This window comes from Ruditapes philippinarum, unplaced genomic scaffold (assembly GCF_026571515.1).
Source record: "Ruditapes philippinarum isolate M1 unplaced genomic scaffold, ASM2657151v2 ctg1154_1_1_1_1, whole genome shotgun sequence".
Taxonomy (NCBI): domain Eukaryota; kingdom Metazoa; phylum Mollusca; class Bivalvia; order Venerida; family Veneridae; genus Ruditapes; species Ruditapes philippinarum.
In genome coordinates, this window is record NW_026859004.1 from 64612 (window position 1) to 86272 (window position 21661).

General features: G+C 33.1%; 1 protein-coding gene across 2 annotated transcripts in view; it reads right to left on the minus strand.

Moving 5' to 3' along the window:
• LOC132754893 (uncharacterized) overlaps positions 1-21661 on the minus strand; it is a 116114-nt gene that overhangs the window by 61670 nt on the left and 32783 nt on the right. The window lies entirely within an intron of this gene.

Genomic DNA, 21661 nt, shown 5'->3' on the forward strand with positions numbered 1-21661 from the left:
AAATCCAAAAGTGATTTAAAAACTCTTCTGCGACAAGGGATAAGCCAGTCTGGTTTTTATGGCGATATGATTTACAAACTTCGTAAGATTTTGGGCCATGGTAATTTTTTCTTCTGTTTTTAGTTAAATCATTAAACGTTTTATGAAAAGAGGATAGGACCCTACTATTTAAAGACATACTGTATGCTTAGTGTTCAACCATTTACCGGTTTAAACTCCCAAGCAGTACTTGCGCTGCTGACCGTTCCAAGGCGGCGCCCATCTGTGTTCCTCAGGTGTATGTCTATGTTTTTTATACTGTTTTGGTGACACTTTTGCTTGTGTCCCTTGTTGGGTTGTCGTTTATGGTAAGTTTCTTCCCCTTTGCCCCTAGTCTTATTTCTTTAATTTACCCCCACCTTTCCCGGGTCTCCTGTCCCATTCCCCTGTGTCCTTTGACTTTGTGGGCCTATTATTCAGTCATTTATTTATTTTCTTTGAATTTATTATCAGTTACAGATGAATTCCTTTTATTCAATCATTTATTTGTTTTCTTTGAATTCCTTATCAGTTACAAATTATTTATCATTTTAGTGATTAGCCTGTCCGTGCTCTGCCTTGTGCACTGTCCTGCTTTTATTTGGGTCCCGCTTGGGTTCCTTGCCACTGGTTCTTGTAAGTGGCTCGTGTGGGGGTTGCGTGCATGGAACGCATCCCTTCCTTGTTGATCTTGTTTATCATATTTTGTGTATAGTTATAGTAACAGCTTGATTTAAACCATGAAAGGAAACCACATGAAATATAGCATTAACTTTATACAATATTATTGTAATATCACAATAATAATACTTACATAATCGATATTGAAAAGAAATTGTTATATATGAGCCCCAAATTTCAACGACAAAAATATCTTATACAGGAATTCTTATACAGGATTCATTATCATTTATTTTGTTCTAGCAACCGAACAAATATCTTATACAGGAATTCTTTCGCAGGATTTTTTATCCTAATTTTCTTGTTCGGCTGACCGAACAAATATCTTACACATTAATTCTTTACCAAGATTTCTATGATTTGTTTTTGTTTGCTTAAAAGAAAAAAATGTAAATTTTTCCACAAAATGTCTTATACACGAATTTCTGAACAGGATTTTTTTAACGTTGACCAAACAAAATTTACAAAAAAAAAAAAAATTCATTTGATCAGGGACCAGCAACATTTTCGTCATAGATTGGATGTAACATGACTTCACTACCGCATGAAATGTGAGTTTGTATAGAAGTTATGTACAGGAATTCTTGTACAGAATTATCATTGTTGAATTTGTGCGTTCGGTTGAGCTTTTTTATTTTAAAAAAGTGTAAATTTCCAAATTTTTCGTTCTTGTTTAATTTAACTGCACACACAGATTAACATTTACAGAGAAAATCACGCGAGCACCACCGTTGTAGCACAATTTTAATATGCGTGAGCATATTAAAATTGTGCTACAACGGTGGTGCTCGCGTGATTTTCTCTGTAAATGTTAATCTGTGTGTGCAGTTAAATTAAACAAGAACGTATCACAGTTACACAATAAAAAGATATAAATAGGATTTTTCTCGGAGATTTCTCCCATTTCGTTAATAGGTTAGTTCCGCCAATGGGAAAAATGCAAAGGGCTCATTACGTTTTGGGTCGATTTTGGCCTATCGGCAAAAAATATTCAAAATTTGGTGTATCAAAATTAATTTATATTTATAACAAATGAAGCAAGATTGAGTCAGATATCTGTTTGGATAAAAAAGTTATAATAAATCAAAACAACTTATCAAGAAAACAAAACACTACAGTTTGACGTCATTAACGTCACGTATTATTTTGAGCGCATCGCTTCGAGTAATTAGAAATATAATGACGCATATGCATTTTCTAAATTGTTTTAGCGTGTAATGTAAAGGAGTTGATGACACATTTGATGAACATTTCTACCGTTCAATTACGATTGCAGACATAAATAATTAGTCACTGTGAAGTATATTAAAAGAGACGAAAAGGAAGACATAGACATATACAGTAGTTTTTATTTATATGATTTACTACCCTATGTAAGCAGTGTATACAGTTACTGCTGTTTTATAAGATATACAATTACTTTAACAAGTGCATAGTTAAATTTTCGGCACTGAACCCTCTTTAGTTTAAAAGGGCTAACCAACAAAACTATTAGAAGTTTGTACGAAGAGGTACATATTAGTAATATTACCGCTATGACAATATTTCTTAATTCAGTAGTCTTATGTAATTACCTATTTAGTAAATTTCAGAACTTATGTATGCACATGATTGATAATTATTATCATCAGCATTATCATCATTATTATTATATGATATGGATCTTTCACATAATCTGTGAGATGTATGCCTCGAAAACTCGACCTACCGGAATCGGCCGAATTACCGGAATCGGTGGGGACTTTACTGGAATCGACCTGTAATTTTGTTATTAATGAACTTTTAAAGAATATTCTTGCATTTTCATAAGATATAAACATGATCAATATATGTCAAAAGTTTTTTGTAAATAAAATCACTTTTGATTAAACAATAGATCTAAGATCGGAGATTTGTAGATGGCTTGTGATTTGGTTAATTATGCATTTTAATAATATTTGTTTTGCCTGTTTTTATAAAACTTAAACGTCATGATTGGCCTCCAAAGGAGATGTGAAACAAGAGCTGTCACAGGAGACAGCCAAGCTCGACTAATAAAATACTGGACGCAGTAAGGAGGACAAAACTATGAAAGAAAAATCAATTATGTATAATTATGTATTAAGTTATAGTAAAAAAAATAACATTTGTTAAAATGAATTCCAAGATCAAGGGAAATATAAATTCTAGAAAATAGTTTCACGCTAGAGTTTATAAACCTTGTCACACAACATGTATTGTAATGATAAGAAGTATATATTTGAAGTTTGAAGTAGTTACCTTAAAAAGTAACAAAGTTATAATATTTCTTTAAAGAAAAATCTAAGTTCAAAGAGAGATAAATCTGTAAAAATTACTTAAAGAGTTATGAACATTGTCACATATAAAATATAATTGATTATAAGGAATAAGTATTTTGAAGTTTGAGGTATTATACCTTTAAAACTAAAAAAGTTATAGTAAAAAAAATAACATTTTTCTAGTAAAAAAAAAATCTAAGTTGATGGGGGGAGGATAATTCTTAGCAATATTAGTGCTAGAGTTATAAACTTGTCACATAAGATGTGGATGATGATAAGGTACATTTATTTTAAAGTATGTGAAGTTGATTTCCCTTTAAAATAAATACGTTTACAGTAAAAAAATAATATTTTTTTAAAGAAAATTCTAAGTTCAAGGGGAGGACAAATCTGAAAATATATGGTGCTAAAGTTATATGAACTTGTCACATAAGATGCGGATTATGATAAGGTACATATATTTGAAGCATGAGGTTGATCAACTTAAAGAAATATAGAAGTAACAGAAAAAATAGTATTTTTTAAGGGAAAATATCTAAGTTCAAGGGGAGATAAATCTGAAAAATATTGGTGCTAGAGTTTATTTGAAACCTTGTCACATAAGATGGGGATGATGATAAGGTACATATATTTTAAGTATGAGGTTGACCCCTTAAGAAATAAAAAAGTAACAGTAAAAATTAGTAAATTTTTTAAGGAAAATTCTAAGTTCAAGGGGAGATAAATCTGAAAATATTGGTGCTAGAGTTATGAACCTTGTCACATAAGATGTGGTTGATGATAAGGAACATATATTTGAAGTTTGAAGTTGATACCTTAGGAAATGACAAAGTTATTATATAATAGTGAAAAATATTTTACTGCACCAAAACTTTAATCTGAAATCTGGACGCGGACGCCGACGCCGACGCCGGGGCGAGTAGGACAGCTCTCCATATACTTCGTATAGTCGAGCTAAAAAAGATCGCTTTTAAATAACAGTGAAAAAATATTTAAAATCGGCGAAAACGGGTAAACTGCCGGAATCGGCGAATGATTACCGGAATATGACCTTTTAACCAATTTTCTGATATAAAACGAAATCAATGATATGTAAAACGATCTTTGTAAATAAAGTCACTATTGATTTATAAAACAATATATTTAAATCGACAAGTTAATTACTGCCATACTGTCGGAATCGGCGATGGATTACCGGAATCGGCCTATAATTTGGTCTTTTTTGAATTTTCAACGTTTCGTTTCTTTTTCATTAAATATAAATATTATCTATCATATTCAAAATAAGAATTTTGCAATTCGTTTTTGATTGATAAAATAATCGAGTTACTGTCATACTGCCGAAATAGTAGAATGATGAGCCTCCCTTGAATTCCTGCCAAAATGTCATTACATTAAGAAGGGAGACCACCTTGTAAAACCACGGACGTGTTAGATTTTATATTGAATTATTAATGTTTTTATAATACTGCACGTTTGTAACGTCGCTTTTCATTGGATAATCGTGACGTTTATATAGTTTTATATACACCGCTGCTGTCGATTTTAGAAGAAATCTAACTTTTTTCACTAAAAAAATGATGCGTGCTGTATCATAAATTCGTTGTAAAGATTGTTGACAGGTTATATGGCCGTATATAAACGGCTATTTGCAATATAACCCTCGCCTAGCGGCTCGGGTTATATTTACAAATAGCCGTTTATATACGGCCATATAACCTGTCAACAATCTTTATAACTAATAATATACTCGGTATATAGATGTTGCCATGTCTTTAATATTCCATGGCATGCAATACAACTAAAATTTATATAAAACAAATAAATGTTGAACCTTCCAAACTTGAATACTGGATATTTCCATGTTTTATATGATATTTGCCGGCGATGACCGCGGAGAACTTACTTTTAATATTTAAAGATGACGTTTAAACATAATTGAATTAATAAAATGCAATAAATAAAAAAGATAATACAATGGAAAAAGAAGAAAAACATAAACAAGTAGATTTATCTTCTTTTGAGAAATAAATACCGTTTAATTTTTGACGGGTGCATATGTGTAATTGCCTCAAAACTCATCCGTGTGACACGGTAAAACATTTGCGATAAAACGGTTTTCGTAAGTTTACCAAGCACGGAGGTTTTTCGTGCGTACATTGTAAAGGCCCTGCGCATTTAAAGTTTAAAAATTTGGACTTTGGAAACATCGCTTATTAAAAACTGCTCTCGGTATTTGAAATTGCTTCAAAACAGTTCAACACACAGCCGGTTTCAACTGTTCACCAATTCGTCTTTCAGATAAGTATTTCATGTTATTTTGATTAATTTTTGCTTTTATTAAAATGTGCATTTTGAATTTAAGTATGCAGTGATTTTTAATATGCATTTCACAGTGTAGCTATAACTTTGCTAACTTGGTTCGATATGGTATATATAATATATTGTTTTTTTTATGTTTACTACCACTGACATTTTTTGATATTGGGTCATGAAAAATTGAAAGATTGTTATTTCAAGTCCCTCATGTGCGACACAAGGCGGTGGCGCGAGCACGTGTTTTATGTGTAAATTTATATACATGATATACAGAAGTACAATACAAATACTGCCTGACTCAGCTATCTCCGCATGACTAATCATTATTTTTATATGTGAATAAAGTTTACAATTCCATTTTAAAATACATATACTAAGTTATTGTTAAAAGTAATACAAACAAAAAACAAACTTAACACAAGAGCCTTGGAAAATAATTAGTCGTAATTAGTCTTTGTACAGATGTACATGTGTTTGATTTATTTTGTAGTATTACTGATACAGACTGGTGTGTGCAGCTATGTCTATAGACAGATAAGACGAACACGTGAAAACGCGAATTCGTCGCTGTAAACTTCCAGAGCAAAGGGTATATCAAGGAAGGAACCGGTTTGATGTTATGACTGATGAGAAGCGGCATGGCAATGGTTTCAAGGTTGCTGATGGGAAATATGACTCTCCTTAATTCACGCTATTCATGTAAAAGGTTAATTACTTACATTGATCTTTAATATTAACTTGAATTTTATTGCGATAGATATTAAAGCAGGAAAGTATTCTTATTTCATCACGAGTTGTATAGTAACCTAGCATGTGAGAAAAAGTTGGCAGCCCAGCGGCCCAAGTGGCCTAGTAGCGCGACTCCAGCAGCACCTGGCGGTCGTGCAAGTTGGCGGCCCAGTGGCCTAACTGTTAGTTGGTTGTTAGAAATTTGGGTCGACTCATAGTTAATGATTTGAATCATTTAAAGTTACATTAAAAGAATAACATATTAATAAAATATAACCTGCAACTAAAATTTTACAGTTGTAGAAATTTTATAAAAAACATAAAAACGGGCACATTGTGAAGTTCTTTAGACAATTCTTGATATTAAAGGCAGCACGCCTTCCAAATTCATGCTAATGTTCATGATTTTTTATATTTTAAATTATTTGAATGTATAATATTGTGAAATAACCAAAAGGAAGCAATTTGCACAATTATCAATAGCATCTTACAAACCCACGCGAGTTTGCCAAAAAGTTGTCAAAATATGCATAAATAGTCCTCACTGCCATTAAGAACATGTAACGCAGTAGAAATCCTGGTTGCTAAATATTGAAAAAATCAGTCATTAATCGCACATTTACATGCTAAAATATTTTACTTGAATCTTGAATCATTCTACTTTTCCTAAAATCATAGTACATATTTCTCAAGTTATATTTTATTGAAATATGTTGACTCATCTGGAGGCATGCCAGCCTAAAAAGTTATATAAAACAAACAAGGAAATATAAAAGAACTTTTTGATTGTTTTATCATTTTTTGTGAAGTTTGCGGCCTAGCCGGTCCTGTCGGACTAAACTTTGGACAGGCCACTCAAACTAATTTGTTGTTTCTTATATGACTTTCCTCCTATTTTTAACATCCGTAAAAACAAGTTTTTTTCGTGTTTAACACTGTCCAAATTCTAAACATTAATTAAATATGCCGTTTTTATTAGTTATAATCCAAAGTTTCTCTAAAGTATTTTAAATTGATTGATATTGTTAACGAATTAAAGAGAAGTTGAAATTGTCTATCATATTTGTTAATGAATTAAGCAATTACATAATAAACAAGGGCCAATTATCTTTAAATAATAAGAAATGAAAATTCTACTTCCTTCAATATATGTATATATAAAAGATCTAAAGGATTCGAACCGACGACCTGGTTTTGTTAGTTCTTTGGTCTGTTTAAAGGCACCTCAATTTTCCCATTGTTTTGTGGGAAGTGACCTGATTTAAAGTTGCTCAGTTGTGTTTTGTCAAGTTTTGTTTGTTTTCCATTTAGAAATCATTTAGCTAATAGTCTCTTTATCTAAGTTACTTTCATTTTATTTTTCCGTTTTGATCGCTCTTACTGCCTATGTATTTTTGATGACCAAAAACCGTTTTATTTGAAAAAGGTCAATGGTTCTACCAAGCAAAAATTTTTTTCGGAGATTGTCCCCAAACATATGCTGTACTGTGCGGCTACATAGCCATCAATCGGCCATGCTACAACGCATGTATAAAACGTTTATGGAAGGAAAAGGCGGGCGAAACGATTGTTTTTGTTTTTTTTTATAATTTTAAAATGTCCCGCGTCGTGAGCCCAAAAAAAAAAAAAAAAAAGAAAAAAAAAAAAAGAAAAAGTTGCAAAAATGCGTTTTGGCACATTCTAGTTATTAGGTATTTATTTTTCTAAAAGTCATGATACCGCAGCAGTATCTTTGCTGCTCACTTTTTCCTAGGTTAACCGCTCTGTAACAGCACCTTGCGTTCGGCGGTTATCTTCTTATATTGGTGTTATTGGGCGTGCGCCCTTAACCGTTAGAGGGGGGCCTGTGACCGTGCGGTACGGCCATTTAGCTGTCCATTAATTTTGCCTGTGTCTTATTTAGACAGGGCTGCAAAAAATCAACTTGCCGCGCCGACGCCTTTAAGTGGCTAGTCGAAAGTTGAATTAGCAGTGTTTGATTATGTACGTGTAGGTCCGTACATATCCGCTTTATCGCCGCGTTGTGTTTGCTACATACCTCTAACACCCGGCTTTGTTGAAACAGACAAGTTCCCCCTGTCCTACCGGTCTGAAGCTTAGCTCAGGCTTTTTTTATGGATTGCGATGTATATTATATTAGCGCAATATTTGCTAAGATTCCAACCCCCTTTTTTGTTTTTTTTAAAATTTCCTTATTTTATTAAAAATGTGTACATGTACTACTTCTCTCGCTTTTCCTTCATTTCCACTGATGTCATATTTCAGATGTAGTCGAGATCAGACTGGTATCCAATAAACATTTTTACCATTTCAGCGCCAGGAGTTATGAAAATAATTAACAAATAAACTACTTAGGAAAAACCCAAGGCATCAACTGTATCAAATCTTTACATTTTCCTTTTCGCAAAAACGTGCATTCACTATGAAAATCATTAGTGGCGCGAATTTCATTTCTTGAAATATTAAGTGGCCCTCAACACACAAAATGTGCATTTCGGTATTTGATAAAAATGTTGCCGTCAAGAAATATCTCATTGATAAGAGATTTAATGGGAACAATTTGCCCCGATTTCTCTTTAGCTTTGTTATTGTTTTTACTCTTGTAAAATGCCACGCCGCTTTATATTCTTTAATCGTTGACCTCTTAGCGGCAAGTCCAAGCAGAGTTTAGCATTTTCAGAGCTTATTATCATAGTTTACAGCACTTTGCGTTGCTATGTAGCTTTCCATGCATTTAGCTGGGAGCTGTCTTCATATTTTTTCTCATTCATTTCATATTTTTTGACGATGATATTTGTTTTCACCAAAAATGCACAATAAAGTCACGGCCTTATTCCAATCATTCTGTGTTCTGTTATTTTATTCACAATTTACTATTTATAAAAACAGTTATGTTTTCTTCTGGGAAATATAAACTATTTGTATTAGAAGTGTTGCGCAGTTCCAGACCGGTGCTATATATCTGCTATGTAAAGATATGTGCATGATGATCTTTGGTTCTACCGTTTTAATTAGCTTAGAAATGCTTACTATTGGTTCTACATTCATACGTATCTGCTATATATGGTTTTGTTCATTTATAAAGAAATTGCGTCATCTTAGACCCCATATCTTTCAACGAAAGATATCCCAGCAATAACTAAAGTTCCGTCTGCTTTCAAACCTTGTCGCTGGAAAACTACTTAGTAGTAAAAATACCCGTAAATAAATTAAAAGTATACACACAAAAAGTTTATATTGTTTAGTCACAGTTTTTTGGTATCGTCCAAAAACAGATCATCATTATAATACAATGATGCAGAGGCTAAAATGTTTATATTCTGTTAAAAAAAAACTTAAATACAAAAGAACATGTAACAAGATTTAGTACAAGATTTGATATTTTTCTGTAACGGATATTTTTCTTTTGCAAGTTATATGCACGGATAATTTAAAGTACCGTAGTCATTAAAACTTCAGATAAAAATATTTTCAACTTGCTTAGAATACTGATTTACTTGAAGAAAATAGGAAATGACGGTGATCAATCAACATAAAAATTTGTTCCGGATTATTTTACTTGTATTCATGTTTCCTGTTAATGGATGATACCACATATTTCATTGTAAGATTTTGAATATTCAGATTACATATATAACAACACAAAGCACAAAATAGTTTTGAAAGGTTTGAATTGTATGATATAATATTAAAGAATACAGACGAACATACGGAGGAGTACGAGTGCCAGGTGGATGTTGTGTATTAAATCGAAATTTCGAGTTACTAACTCCAAATTTCGACTTACTTATCTAGAAATTTCGACTTACTAACTCGAAATTTCGACTTATTAACTCGAAATTTTGAGATACTAACTCGAAATTTCGAGTTACTTATCTCAAAATTACGACTTATTAACCCAAAATTTCGACTTACAAACAGAGTTACTAATCGAAATTTCGACTTATTAACATTACTAGAATGGCCAAATTTATGAGTTACCAAGAGTTTAGATAATTATTAATATAAGATATAGTAGGGAGTGCGGTTGAACGATGGAGATGGAGAAACGTGTGCCTGGACAAACTATTAAAGTTAAACTTAAACTTTGGCATGTACACGCCCGACCTAAAAAACACAGGCTTCCTTTAATCTGTACATTCTTTTTTTCTTCAGACGTTGTATTGCATTTGTATCCCACCTGTTCGAACATGTCTTTTCACTAATCATATTGGACATCTGAGGAAAGTATCGCGGAGTGGCAAAAATAGGGGTGCTGGGGCATTTGTCAAATTTGTTGGACTGACTATATTTCTTGTAAAATCGTATGCTTTTATATTATTTCCAACATGTATATAACAAGTTCCACTTTTATCAATTTTTATCAACACAATATGAATCAAAGTCTTAGTAAATAATGAATAATAATGTTACAAAACATTATTAGTATAAAGAAACGTGACAGACTAACTGGCGTATACACGCCATTTAAAACTTATTTAACACATGAATGTTGCACAGTTTACAATAGGGTGGGTTTTGGACTTGTTGTATCTCCACATGATGGTTGTATGTGTGCTTTAGAAAAAGAAACATCCGGTTAACACGGAAATGTGGAAAGACCCTTCCCCCCCCCTCCACAAAAAAGCGAAGGATATGTTCAGTACGTGTGGACAATTTGACCCTATTAAATTGTTCTGTTAAATATATAGGTGCTCTGTGCAACAGCTACACACGAAGGAAAGTATCTTGAATTCAATCCTTGCTTGCACCGGTAACCAATGAAAATCGTGCAATATAAGTCTAAATTTCGAGTTAATAAGTCGAAATTTCGAGTAAGTAAGTCGAAATTTCAGGATAAGTAACTCGAAATTTCGAGTAATTAAGTCGAAGTTTCGAGTTAGTAAGTCGAAATTTCGAGTTAGTAAGTCTAAATTTCGAGATAAGTAACTCGAAATATCGAGATAAGTCACTCGAAATTTCGAGTTAGTAAGTCGAAATTTTGAGTGAGTAACTCGAAATTTCGAGATAAGTAAGTCGAAATTTCGAGTTAGTAAGTCGAAATTTCGAGTAAGTAACTGGAAATTTCGAGTTAATAAAAACATACACCTGGCACTAATGCTATTCCGTATGAACACGTGAAAACAGTGCATAAAAAATCCTAGCTTTTTCAATGACATATTCCATTGGTGAAACTGGTGCAGTACTGTAATATACTGTAATTAATTTGCATAGCAGTACAAAAATACTCCCGACGAGTATCTAATTTTCAGTTTTGTTTCAACACAAGTAATGCCTCATAAAATATAGATACAATTGCCAATAAAAATGCTTTTCCAGCTATTTCGATCACATACATTTTCGTTTTATCATATTTAATGTAATTCAAAATATCACCGGTGAGCACAAAGTTAGAGTTCATAATCATTTACGATAAGATGAGTATGCAAAAACTATTCCGAAAACAACAAAAAAAACAACAACAAACAAACAAAAAAACACACACATACATTCCATAATTTCAAGACTGATTTCCAGGACCCTTTAAAATGTTTCTAGAATTAACATAGCAGTATGTTGTAATTTTACAACTTGCAAATATTATGATACAGTAAAGCATACGATATGCTTTATCACTGTGGTAGCGTAAGGTATTCAGCGTACCTGTTTTTATAACTGACTATTGCCGCATCTGACAAAAGAAAAAATGTTAAAAAGTAACTTATAAAGTTTTTGAAGCCAGAGAGAGACTCGTATGTTAAAAATAATGAACAAAATTGCGACACTTCCAAGATAATTGCAAGCATGCAACATTTGAAGAACTTGTAAAATCATTTCAATACAAATGTATAAAACAAAATCGCAACTAATGACCTATATTCAGAATTATTTTTCACACCACCGTTCTAAATCAACTTATGCGAGAGACAAGTGATTGACCGGTGCTAGAGATCATTTTGTGCGCTTAAAGTGTCAATCATCATTAAAGGGTGGTTTTATCAGGGCTTCAAAAGTTTTTCCCGACGTCCCGTACGGGGCCCAAAACTGCTGGTAAATGTAGCGCAGTCATTTATGCGGGACATTTGGGTTACCCCTTCCCGGGCCAAACCCCACCCATTTGGTTAAAAAAAATTTTTTTTAATTTTGAAAGAAATGTCAAAACAATTTATCAATCGGGGAAATTTAGTTTTCAACAGGGTCTTGTGTATTACAAAAAAATTTTATCTGATAAAAAAGGGTCTTGGGATAATTAACAGGGCAAATATTATTGCTTTATTTTTTGGAACTTTTGTTCTCAAAATAAAAAAATACTTTATTTTATTAAAATGTTTTGGTGAAAATTTATCCCTTCACTTAAATTTTATCGCCCCAGGTTTCCCTACTTGAATGTTTAAAATCCCTTTTTTGATAATTTACGAGGACAGTATGTGCCGTTTGCATAATGTAAAATAAATCCATAAATAAATTACAAAGTGATGAAACTTTAAGCAAATTTCAATAACTTGACCTTGACAATCAAGATCAATTAAAGGCCAAAGTAAAAATATAAAGTATAAAATAATTTGTCCGAAATGTTCTTAAGTCTAAGAATGAATCAAATTTATTAAAAGAAAACAAGCTATGACAATTTAAGCAAATTTCAATAATTTGACATTGACGGTTAGGTCAATTTAAGTCCAATTTATTATGTCGGATTTATCACAGATTATCTTCCATTCAAGAATGAATCAAATATGTAAAGGAATATAAAAAGTTATGACAATTTGATCAAACTTCAAAAACTTGACCTTGTCAAGGTTGATTTTGTGTTAAGGTGTTAAGGTTAAGTCTTATTTGTCATATGTGCTAATTTGTGCATGTATGAATCAAATGAATAAGAAAAACTTTGATAATTATAGCAAATTTCTATAATTTGCCCTAAACAATCAAGGTCAAAAAATTGCCAAGGGCGTTTTTTATTGTTAAGCATGTCAATTTTGTCAAAATACGAATCAAATCTATAAATCAATAAAATAACAAAGAAATGACAATTTACAAATTTACTTTGACTGTATAGATCATCTAAAGGTCAATGTCATATCTAAATACATTGTAAGTCAACATACACGTTTTATCATAAGGGTTCTTTTTACTAAGTATTAATCAATTCCGTAAATAAATTGCAAAATTATAGAAAACGATGTATTTTTTTCGACCTCAATTCTTAAGGCCAAAATAGGTTCAAAGTCAAGTTTAGTAAGTTCTTATTAGATGCCTTGTCCCAAGGATTGTTGTGCACAAGATAAGGACAATACATTCATTAATTACTCAGCAATCGCCAATTATAGCAACGAAACATGTAAAATAATAATAATCTAACCTTCAATGTCAAAGTTATATATAGGCCAATGTCGAATTCGATATTCTTGAAGACATTATCTAAAAGATAGGTATACTCAAGTATGAAGATGAAGATAATCCAAAAATGAATTGCTAAGTTATAGCCAATTATATAAAAATTTAATCAAATTCATTAATTCGATCTTTAAGGTCATGGTCACTGGTTAGTGAATGTCATTTTCAATTTGGTCTTCTTGAAGGTCTTGCCCAAAGGATTGCTGTGTCAAGCAATGAAGTATGTCCTTTAAGAGTGAACTTCATGTAAAGTCTGGTCAACTTAAAGTTCTGGCCAAAGAGTTGTTTGGACAACATGGCTGTTGCAATAGCTCTTTTTTCCCTCCGAAAATGGCGAGCTAAAATGTGTCTTAACAAGATGAATATTACTAACTAGTTAATGTGCTTTGTTATAATATTCAAAACGGAAGTGATATGTAAGGTACTGACTTAAAACGAAGAAGCCTACATTATTAAATGGCCATTTTGAAATGCTATGTCATTTGCTTTCCTATTGTGTAGGTTGATTGGAATGCAGGTGAGCAGGCAGGTAGGCAGACATTTTTTTTCATTTTTTTACTAACATATAGCTGACAATTTACAAATAACTAAGGTAAATAATTTAACATAACACCCGACTCAATGGACCTATTAATCCTCTTAAAAATACATTCACATAAAAGAATGATAAAATAAAATGTCTCTGATATTAAACACTCCAATATGGAAACAAATTATTATTCTACTCTTTTAACTTGGATTTTTACAATTTAGAGCATGTACTATTCGCTCTAAAGAATATATTCTAACAAGAATCATTCAAACATTTTTTTCCTGTTATTCTGTTTCAAAATTAATACAATGAGTTTGTTAACTTACGGCATCAGATGCGTTTACGGAATACCATGTTGTTGTAGCTTTCTGTGGCTCTGTATTTTGCTATAAACAGCGTCGGAAAATTGATATCATTTTATAAAAATACCACACGCTGCAATTAGCAACATAAATGTCCTTAGAAAGTTTCAACAATACCTTTTACCTTCACGTTTTAAGACAAAACAATATCAATATATTTCACTTCAATTTGCTATTTATAGCTGTCAAGAAATTAAACTTCACGAATGACGGAGGAATCGTCACTTTTTTGCAAAAGAGGCCACGCCTTCAATAGTTTTGGTTCCCGTTTTCAAATGCTGCGTAACCCCTGTCACACTAGGGCGGCGTTCTCTAGGCGTCAAAAGAAAATTCAGAACGCCGAGTTGAGCGCAGGACGATCGCAAACATCGCCGCAGCAACGCCACAGCATCGTAATGGCATCGCATAGAACGCCGACCGACGGCGCGCATTTTGAGCATGCTAAAAAACGCCGTCACTCGGCGTTCTGATAAGAGAGCAGCGGGATCGCAATAAGGACGCCATAGTAACTCAGTAGCATTTCCTACAACGCAACAGGATCGCCGTAAAATCGCAAAAGGAACGCCTAGAGGTGGATCTCCACGGCGCTTGCTCGTAGATTGTGCACGGCGCTTTTACGAAGCTATTTGATTTAAGCGCAGTGTGAGCGCCACGAGAGCGCCGTATGAGCACCGTAAAAATGCAGTGGAAGCGCAAAGAACGCAGTAGAAGCGCATCTCGTGCAAACGCAGTGAAAGCGCAGTCTTTTGTGACAGGGACTTTATATACAATTCAGATAGGAACAAACGTAAATAATAGTTCGGCACATCCATATATGGAACCGTATTTTGTCACTCACATGATACGGATTTTCTTATCCGTTGAAGCGTATTCGCATTTCAAGATTTGTGTATTTTATTGGGATTAATAGGTATATAAACAATACCTAATAAACTTTGAAGATGATGGTAAATATTCCAGTTTCGAGGAGTCAATCATGACGTTTTGTTATAAACAAGGGCCAACAGTGTCGCTTCGATAAAGCCAGTTGCAAAAATCGACCCAAAATCATTAAAAAGGCAATATACATTTTTTCTTTAAGGCCCATAACTCGGCTGAAAATTCTTCAACCGAATAAAATCCGTTTATGCAAGTACTTGAGCTACCAATCAATCCTGTACAAATTCATTAAAATTGCACTACTGGTATTAGATGAGTAATAAAACTAATTTAATTGCCACAACTTTGACAATAATAATTTCAAATCGAAAATGTTGATGAGATATACAACTAGACATAGTATTGATCATTCCGGTAAAGTTTTGATAAAAATGCACCAGTAGTTTCTGAATAGTAGTCCAAACAAGAAGCCGGCAACACAAAAACCACCTTTATAATGAAGGCCATTACTCTGCAAAAAATCATTCAAGAGAAAATCTGTAATTTATGATCAAGTACTTCAGCTAAAAATCAATCCTGTAAAGTTTCAATGAAATTGCATAAGCGGTTCCTTATGAACTTTATCAACGCCTTTTAATTCAATGGCCATAACTCCGCCATTTTTTTTTTAAACACGTTTCTTTTCTGTCATGGGTCTTAACCTCTGCCAAAATAACTCAACCGAAAACCCGTGTAATATGAGCAAGTACTTGAGCTACCAACCAATCTTGTAAAGTTTCACAGTATAAGATAAATAATATTTAAAAGGCCATAACTCAGACAAAAATCATTGGATGATGTGCACAACTAGACTTGGTACCGATAATTTCTATACAGTTTGGATGAATTTGCACCTGTAGTTTCTTAGAAAAAATTCGGACAAGATTCTTAGTAGCTGGTAACACACAACAAGAGGGCCATGATGACCCTTAAGTCGCTCACCTGTATATAGGCCCCCGGAGCGGGGCCAGTTTAAATCCCAGAGCTTTTATTTGAACAAACTTGGTAGACACCCATTAGAAGATGTTTCATACTAAACATCTAAGGTCTAGCTTGTTGGGTTTTTTAAAAGAAGATTTTTTCAAGTTTTTCCTTTACACATATAGTTAAAAACAATGACACATCTGGGGCAGGGCCAGTTTTGACCCCATGGCTTTTATTTGAACAATCTTTGTAGATACTTACTAGACAATGTTTCTTGCTTAATATCTGAACTCTAGCTATTCAAGTTTTTTCAAAGAAGATTTTTAAGTTTTGCTATACGCATATAACGAAAATCAATGTCCCCTGGTATGGGGCCAATTTTGACCCCAGGGCTTTTATTTGAACAAACTTTGTAGACACTCACTAGAAGATGCTTCGTGCTTAATATCTAAACTCTAGCTATTTGAGTTTTTCAAAGAAGATTTTGTAAGTTTTTGTCATACACATATAAGGAAAATGAATGACCCCCTGGGCGGGACCAATTTCGACCCCAGGGCTTTTATTTGAACAAACTTGGTAGACACTCACTAGAAGATGTTTCATGCTTAGTATCTAAACTCTAGCTATTTGTTGTTTTTTTTTTCAAAAAAGATCTTTTAAGTTTTTGTTATAAACATATAAGGAAAATCAATGACCCCTGGGGCGGGGCCAATTTTGACCCCAGGGCTTTTATTTGAACAAACTTGGTAGACACCCATTAGAAGATGTTTCATGCTAAATATCTTAGCTCTAGCTCTTTGGGTTCTTTAAAAGAAGATTTTTTAAGTTTTTACTATATGCATATAGGGAAAATCAATGACCCCCTGGGGCGGAGCCAATTTTGACCCCAGGGCTTTTATTTGAACAAACTTGGTAGACACTCACTAGAAGATGTTTCATGTCAAATATCTAAGCTTTAGCTATTTGGGTTTTTTTAGAAGAAGATATTTAAAGTTTTTTTTTTTGGGTTGCCATGGCAACCAGAGTTCTGCATGGAATGGAATTCTTTGAACAACATTTTAAGGCTTTACACAAGGAACATCCCTGTGAAGTTTCATTATGATCTGCCTCATGGTTTCAGAGGAGATGTCGTTTTAAAGTGTGAACGGACAACGGACGACGTACGATGGACGACGGACGACAGACGACGGACGAAGAGTGATCCTAATAGCTCACCCTGAGCATATGCTCAGGTGAGCTAAAAAAAACACCTTTTTATTCAAGGGCAAGGACTTGAGCTACAGATCAGTCCTGTTAAGTTTCATTGAAATCACTTCAGTGGTGTAAGAGAAACTTTTCTGTAATTCTCTATTTTATTTGTGTGACAGCTGTAAAAAGTTGCCCCGTACTTCACTTGTGTTGTTATATTTTTCTGGTCCTTCGGGATCATTGATGCCAGCACTATTAAGTGTTGAGAAATTAGTACCGCTCAAGCCGGTGCTAGGGGGGCGTTAGGGATGTTGCACTTATTCATTATCCCTCATGTACAGACTCAATCAAACCGAGTCTGCAATTTTCATGTAATTTTGTTGTGAATAATGCTACCGAGGGATCACTTTGTTTCAAGATTTTTGTACTGATCGTTCCTGTTAATTTTGGAAGAAATGTCACTAGTTGTTTCTTGAAAAAAAATGTAAGGACTGACATTCGGACAGCAAGACGGACAGACAAACGGACAGACAGACAACTTAGAAGTGATCCCTATAAAAAATAATATGTTATTATGTTCAAGATTTACACATACTATTCTTGCAAAACTATTATCTCCGAAATTGTGAAATATACTTTCAATTAAATAATTAAAATGATAAAAGTTGTTATGAACAATTTAGTTTCCAAAGAGGATTAAGTGGTTGAATTATTGTATTTTAATTTCCATATGCAGTTCAATCAAAGGCTTTAAATTCTTACACTAAACTATGTTGTTGGAATGCTATGGAAAACAAGATTGCATTTGAGAAAAATGCTATGCCACCGCATTAATACAACACTAAGCCTTGTACCTTCAGACAATAAGATTTTTTGATTTTTTTACTATATGTCTAAATTGAAAATCAATGATCCCGGGGGGGGGGGGGCAATTTTGACCCCAGGGCTATAATTTGAACATTATCTTGCTAGAGGTTTACTACACAATGTTTCATGCAAAATATCTAACCTCTAGCATTTGTCAATTGCTAGAAGAAATTGTTTTAAAGTTTTAACTATACGTTTTTACTATATACATATAAGGAAAACCAATGACCCCCGGGGCGGGGCCGATTTTGACCCTAGTGCTATAATTTGAATAATCTGGGTAGAGGTCTACCAGACAATGCCTTATGCAAAATGTCTAAGCTCTGGGCCTTTTGGGTCTTTACAAGAAGGTATTTTAAGTTTTTACTATTGTACATACAGTGAAAATCAATGACCCCCGGGGCGGGCCGATTTTGACCACAGGGCTATAATTTGAACAATCTTGGTAAGGGTCTACCAGACAATGCCTTGTGCAAAATATCTAAGCTCTAGGCCTTTTGGGTCTTTACAAGAAGGAATTTTAAGTTTTTACTATTGTACATATAGTGAAAATCATTGGCCAAGGGGCAGGGCCGATTTTGACCCCAGGGCTATAATTTGAACAATCTTGGTAGAGGTCTACCAGACAATGCCTTATGCAAAATATATAAGCTCTAGGCCTTTTGGGTCTTTACAAGAAGATTTTTTTAATTTATTCTTATAATTCCTTTTGGTTGCCATGGCAACCAGATTTCTGCATGGAATGAAATTCTTTGAACAACTTTGGCAGCCCTTTACCCAAGGATCAATCCTGCCAAGTTTGGTTTAAATTGGACTAGCTGTTTTTCACAAGAAGATTTTTTAAGTTCATTATATAATCTATAGAACACACACACACACACGCACACACAAACACACACACAAGTGACTAGCTATATGCCACCGCATCGCAGATGCTGCGGTGGCATAAAAATAGATCGACCGTCTTTATGGTGGAAAATATCAATATTTAAACAGTAAGATCAATGAACAAGCTGTCAAACTTTGTATAAAGCATACAATGTAATATTCTACATATTCTGACTTTTTCTCATTTTATTTGCAGCCAACCAATTATGATAAACCCCTGAATCTCTACAGGTATAATAAGAGATATTGAAATATAGTATCAAATTAACAACATCTAAAATAAAAGTTGAATGATTAAAAAAAAACAAGTATTATACACAACTTCTATTTAAATAGCACATCAATTAAACTTGTAATCTGATTCAAATAAATTGGATTTCCTATTGCAACAAAATGGCAAATGGTTTAAAACTCAAAATTCTCAACATACCTCGATTGCTTTGCATAACCTGATTTAAGTGTTTGAAAATATACTAAGAACTATTAACGCATAAGAAATGTCAACAATTGTTTAATTATCTAGTCGGATCCATTAAGATCTCAATTCAGAAATATTGGTTATAAAAAGCACCAAAAATATAGAATTAGTACATATTACATTTTCTCGGATGGTTTTATTGGTTTACAATTCTGCAAACGTGTCAGCGCTCTATGGTAATGAGTGAGGCAGCAGGTTTAGAGCTTTATACACTTTAAAAATGCTGAATTTTCTACAGTTTGCCGGGAGGGTTTCATAACGTCTTTCTTCAACCCTTTACTTTGATATTGATTTAAAACTGTTTTAAGCATACAATACCATAAATTGATAAGTCACCATTACATTGTGTACTTGTATGTATGTGTAAGTTATTGTTGTAACTTTTATGATGACCATTTATTATAGGTATGTGATGTAACTGTTATAAATTTTAATGTGTCTTGACAATATTATTGTTTAAAGTTAAGATTAAGCCACTCTAACCACTTAATAAATAGCATCAAATGCGGACTATTCAATATTGTGATTTAATGTTTTTATTTCATTGAGAATAAGAGGGAGATGATCTTGAAAAGTTGGTACATTAAGTGAATAAGCGAATATAAATTTAGTAGCAGTGTGTATGTTTTCAGTGTTTCCATGAACAGGCTCAATCAAACCGAGCCTGCAACATCTTCAATTTTGCCGTGTTGGTCTTTCTTTGGGGATTCTATATTTATCTATTTTTTGGACTTGTTAACTAGTTACTCTAGCTACCTGTTGATACAACGCATGTAACGTTGGTTACTTTAATGTTGAACCAGAGTGCATAACCTTATTAGCAATGAATTTACGATTTGAGTACGAAAGACCGGTGAGGACATTTAAACTACATGAATTCCCAATTTCAGCTTCATGAATTTTCTATTTCAACTTCACGAATTCACGATTTCAACTTCATGAATTCACTATTTCTACTTCATGAATTCACGATTTTATCTTCATGAAATTAAAATCTTGATTTTGTGGAGATGAAATCGTGAATTCGTGAAAATGAAATCTTGAATTCATGAAGTTGAAATCGAGAATTCCTACACTTAAAATCGTTAATCCATGAAGTTGATTCATGAAGTTGAAATCGTCTTTTCGTGAAATTGAAATCGTGAATTCACGAATTAAATTCATGAGGTTAAAATCGTGAATACTTTAAGTAAATAGAAATCGTGAATTCATGAATCTGACATGAAGATAAAATCGGGAATTCAAGAAGTTGAAATAGCCCTACCTGTCTTTTGTATTTTAGACATATGTTGAACGATGCAGTTGTTCAAATATATCAACATAATAAAACAGTGAACGATATAATAAATCAGTCCTTGAAGTCAAAACTCTTTGGATTTGTGATTATTTGTTTAAATATCCAAAGATGACTAGCACAAATAAGGTTATTTCAACATATTCTGATTTTTTATTCCCACAAAGGCTTGAAACAAGGGGATCTTAGCTTATCTTTTATATTTATGCTCTTCGTCAATGACAGGCCTCATAATGATATTTACACGGACGTAGAAGGACTTTTACTTTAATCAAACGTAGACATTTTTATTTTATTTGAAGGCGATCGAGCATGCTTTGCTAAATCCACCGAATCTCTACAGACAATGCTAACGGAAATGGAAACATATAATACATGAGGTTTACAATAAGTACGTCTGAAACAAAAGCAATTTTGTACTCGTCATATTTTTGTATTTATAGCACACCAATAGAACTTGTAGGATCATTCAATTACCTAAAAACTATAATAAAAAAATCTCTTAAATAGAATTTGTTAAGAACCCAAACTTGAATGACGAACTCTGAATACTTGATCTTTTGTCGTCTGTTTCAATGAAAATTAGGTGTGCCCTACGCTTAATCTTTTGTATTTGGCAAATAAAAAATGTTTCTTTCAACCTATTTTTCTATATAACTTGATTGATTGTTAATCAGCACGATCAAATTTGCTGCTATCTTTATTTGAATTATTCAGTAAACCGTATCACCCTGGATGATCAAGTTTGTCATGTGATGCACAAATGCAAACGCTGAATTATTATTTTGTCACACATGGACCCGATTTCAG